We start from the raw sequence: 4,748 nt of genomic DNA on the forward strand, positions 1-4,748 counted from the left end.
GCAGTGGCGGGGACCTGGTGGTTTTTAACTGTAGAAATGCATCAGCAGATGCTGTAACGTTATATGGATCGGACATGCCCAACACTTCACAAGACTGTTTGTGTTCATATCTGTCTTTTTCTTAAGTTGAAAGGTGATCCAAATTAAATTTGACTGCTTTTGCGGCGTCTCTACGGCGGAGTCGCGGTGTGAGCCGCTATTTTGGTCTGTTGTATTGCCCTCCAGGTCACCGTGCATGTCACGTGACTGAAAACTATGAATTGTCTTATGTGTTTACCAGGTTGCCGCAGGGATAAGGCTGCATGTAACTTTGTGGGCGTAACCAGCATTCTCTGCCTGGAGCAAATGACTATATATGGAAATCCGGCTCAGAATGACATCATACCGAGCCGTTAGAACAAAAAACTTTTTTTATATAGCACCAAATCACAACAACAGTTACCTCACAGCGCTTTTCACAAAAGAGCAGGTCTAGACTGTACTCTATGATGCTATTTACAGGAGCCCAACAGTTCCCACCAAGAGCAAGCACTAGGCGACGGAGGCAAGGAAAAACTTCCTTTTAAGAGGCAGAAACCTCGAGCAGAACCATGGCTCAGGGTGGGCGGCCATCTGTCTCGACCGGTTGAGGGTGAAGGAGAGAGAGGGAGGGAGAGAGAGAGGGGAGGGAGGCAGCCTACATAATATACACACACAGAGGTAAAGACAGTAAAGGTGATGTTGCTATAGACTAAATGAAAAATGGCACAGATATTTATAGTAGTGTTAATGGTAACAGTCGTAATGTTAACGATTATAATAACAATAATAACAATAGGACTAGTGTCAAGTTCTGTGTGTTTTTAATTGATTACAGCTCAGCCCAAACTTGAAAACTGCTTTTCTCTCTGAAGAACGCAAAGGACAACTCAATCTTTTCACTTCTTGATTCTTTTTTTTCTTTGAGATGGTTTGATAGACCAGTGATGGAATAATATGGTATAGTTTCTTGAAGGTGACTTGATAGATCAGTGTGGGGCAGTAGGTATAGGTTGATAACCTTTCAAATACACAAACCAAAACATGAATTAGTTACAGATAAGTCATGAATCAGTCACACATAAATCACACACGATCTAACCTAGGATTTTAACAAGAAAATACCAATCCCGTAATTAAACTCATGCACATGTTACTTCTATCAAGTTCAACATTCACATAACAAATCCCCATTACTTATTTTAAATTGCAAATTACAATCCAAGCAGAACCTGAACATTTAAAACTCAATATATTCAAACACAGTCAATCATAAATTGTCCTACCAGTTGCGTCTTTGAGTGATCAGGAGCTGTAATCATAGTATCCTTTTCCAGGAATAAATGAGAGAACCAACCGAACTCTCTACAAACATTTCAATGCCATGCTCTCTCTGTGGGTGCGCAGGCAAATATAGTCCCAAAAGCTACTTCCCCAAAAGTTGGTTCCACCAACTTTTGTTGCATGATTGCCCCCTGCAGTTTGGGAGTGCCCTGAGAGCCCTGGGTGAATCTAGGCTTGGATTGCTCAGTACAACTAAAGCAAAGTAACCATAAATTGACACAACAACTAGTAACAATAGGACTAGTAACAATAGGACTAGTAACAATAGTCGTTGCAGCAGAGGGTGTCGAGCAGGAACACGGGGGCAGCAGGTGACCCGCAACCACAGATCCAGACTCCACAGCTTCAGAGCCAGAAAACCTGCAGGAAGTGATAGGAGGAGAGAGGAGAGGGACGAGAAAGCACAAGACTACCAGAAAGGGGAGAAGTTTTGTTAGTAACATGCAATAATGGGATGAGGTTGCATACAGAGGGAGAGAAAGTAGAGGAGAGAGGAGCTCAGTGCATTATAGGAAATCCCCCGGCAGCCAAGGCCTATAGCAGCAAAACAAAGGGATGGTTCAGGACTCACCTGAGCCAGCCCTAACTATCAGCTTTATCAAAAAGGAAAGTCTTAAGCCTACTCTTAAATGTGGAGATGGTGTCTACCTCCTGAACCCAAACTGGAACCTGGTTCCACAGGAGAGGAGCTTGATAACTGAACGCTCTGGCTCCTAGTCTACTTTTGGAGACTCTAGGAACCACAAGTAACCCTGCATTCTGGGAGCGCAGTGCTCTGGTGGGGTAGTAAGGTACTATGAGCTCTTTAAGATAAGATGGTGCCTGACCATTAAGAGCTTTGTGGGTAAGAAGAATGATTTTAAATTCTATTCTGGATTTTACTGGAAGCCAATGCAAAGAAGCTAAAACAGGAGAAATGTGATCTCTTTTCCTGGTTCCTGTCAGAACACGTGCTGCAGCATTCTGGATCAGCTGAAGAGTAAAAGTAACAAATGCATGGACTAGTTTTTCTGCATCATTTTTAGACAGGATGTTCCTGATTTTCGCAATATTACGTAGGTGAAAAATGGCTTAATGTGAGACTTAAACGACATGTCCTGATCAGAGATCAAGATAACTCCAAGATTCCTCACAGTGGTGCTGGAGGCCAGGGCGATGCCATAATAATAATGCGTCATGACTAACTTTGGCATGCATGGAGGACTCATTGTTAACATGTACAAACTGAAATCGATCTGATAAATAGGACTTAAACCAGCTTAGAGCGGTTCCTTTAATGGCAATGAAATGTTCCAGTCTCTGCAATAGGATCTGATGGTCAATGGTATCAAATGCAGCACTAAGATCTAATAAAACCAGTACAGAGACAAGTCCTTTGTCTGATGCAATAAGGAGGTCGTTAGTAATTTTCACCAGTGCTGTCTCTGTGCTATGATGAGCTCTAAATCCTGACTGAAAATCCTCAAATAAACTATTGCTCTGTAGAAAGTCACACAGCTGTTTAGCAACTGCTTTCTCCAGAACCTTAGAGAGAAATGGAAGGTTAGATATAGGTCTATAGTTGGCTAAAACATCCGGATCAAGTTTGGGCTTTTTCAGAAGAGGTTTAATTGCAGCTACTTTAAAGTACTGTGGTACATAGCCTGTTAAAGATAGATTGATCATATCTAGCATAGAAGTGCTGACTAAGGGTAAAACATCTTTAAGCAGCCTAGTCGGGATGGGGTCTAAGAGGCAGGTTGATGGTTTAGATGAAGAAATTATTGAAGTTAGTTGGTAAAGATTGAGGGAAGCAAAACAGTCTAAACATGTATCTGGTTCTACAGCTGTTTCTAAGGTTCCTGAGTTAAGAGATAAGTTGGTGCCAGTTGAGGGCAGGTCTTGGTGAATTTTGTCTCTAATAGCTAGAATTTTATCATTAAAGAAGCTCATGAAGTTGTAACTACTGAGAGCTATGGGAATACTTGGCTCAATAGAGCTGTGACTCTCTGTCAGCCTGGCTACAGTGCTGAAAAGAAACCTGGGGTTGTTCCTATTTTCCTCTATTAATGACGAGTAGTACGCTGCTCTGGCATTACGGAGGGCCTTCCTATAAGTTTTAAGACTATCTTGCCAAATTAAACGAGAATTTTCCACTTTGGTGGAACGCCAATTCCTCTCAAGTTTCCACGATATTTGCTTTAATTTGCGGGTTTCAGAATTATACCATGGAGCTAACCGTCTTTGTTTTAGTATTTTCTTTTTTAGAGGGGCTACAGAGTTGAGTGTCATTCGCAGCAAGCCTGCAGCACTATCAACAAGATGATCGATTTGGGAGGGACTGAAATTAGCATAGGAATCCTCCGTTACTTTGTGACTTGATAATGAATTTAGAGCTGATGGAATCGCATCCTTAAATTTAGCTACAGCACTATCAGACAGACATCTTGTATAGAAATTTTTGCCCAATGGCGAGTAGTTCAGCAATACAAACTCAAAAGTTATCAAACAGTGGTCGGACAAAGAGGGATTCTGTGGGAACACCACTAAATGTTCAATTTCAATACCATACACCAAAACAAGGTCGAGGGTGTGGTTAAAACAGTGAGTCGGTTCATGAACACTCTGAGAGAAGCCAATGGAATCTAACAGAGAGATAAACGCAGTACTAAAGCTGTCATTCTCAACATCCACATGAATATTAAAATCTCCTACAATAATAACTTTGTCCGTTTTAAGGACTAAAGTTGACAAAAACTCTGCAAATTCAGATAAGAATTCAGAATACGGGCCAGGTGCTCGGTACACTATAACGAAGAGAATTGGTTGCAGTGATTTCCAACTTGGGTGCGAAAGACTATGAACAAGGCTTTCAAATGAGTTATAGTTTGGTTTAGGTTTAGAGCTGATTAGTAGGCTAGAGTCGAAGATAGCTGCAACTCCACCTCCTCGGCCTGTGCCTTGAGGAATGTGAGTATTAATATGACAGGGAGGGGTGGATTCATTTAGGCTAACATATTCTCCATCACCCAGCCAGGTTTCAGTAAGACAAAATAAATCAATATCATAATCTGATATTAGTTCATTTACTAGTTCACCTTTAGAAGGGAGAGATCTGATGTTTAAGAGTCCACATTTAACTCTCCTATTCGTTTGCACTATTGCTCTTGTGGTTTTAATTTTTATAAGGTTTTTATGCACAGCTCCTCTTCTGTTTACCTTTTTAAATAATTTCGATGGTCGGGGGGCAGACACCGTCACTGAGGTTCTGGCTCACAGGGATTTCTTTTAAATACTTCTACCTCTTTATTTGAAACTTTGGTCATGTTTAACATGAACATCTGACATTGTAACATTATAGATATGCCAGAAAACATGAAAAAGCATAATAGGTCCCCTTTAAGAAG

General features: G+C 41.1%; 1 long non-coding RNA gene across 1 annotated transcript; it reads right to left on the bottom strand.

The window, feature by feature from the left end:
- Positions 1 to 820: 820 nt before the first annotated feature.
- Positions 821 to 1,579, bottom strand: LOC119890543. Its single transcript, XR_005442251.1, has 2 exons — positions 1,305 to 1,579; positions 821 to 1,039 (listed from the first exon to the last, which is right to left on the bottom strand). It is a non-coding gene; the product is annotated as an uncharacterized LOC119890543 (long non-coding RNA).
- Between the last annotated feature and the right edge of the window lie 3,169 nt (positions 1,580 to 4,748).

Source organism: Micropterus salmoides, unplaced genomic scaffold, assembly GCF_014851395.1.
Source record: "Micropterus salmoides isolate LMB-PRFRI ecotype aquatic unplaced genomic scaffold, ASM1485139v1 Ms_hic_scaffold_6, whole genome shotgun sequence".
Classification (NCBI taxonomy): Eukaryota; Metazoa; Chordata; class Actinopteri; order Centrarchiformes; family Centrarchidae; genus Micropterus; species Micropterus salmoides.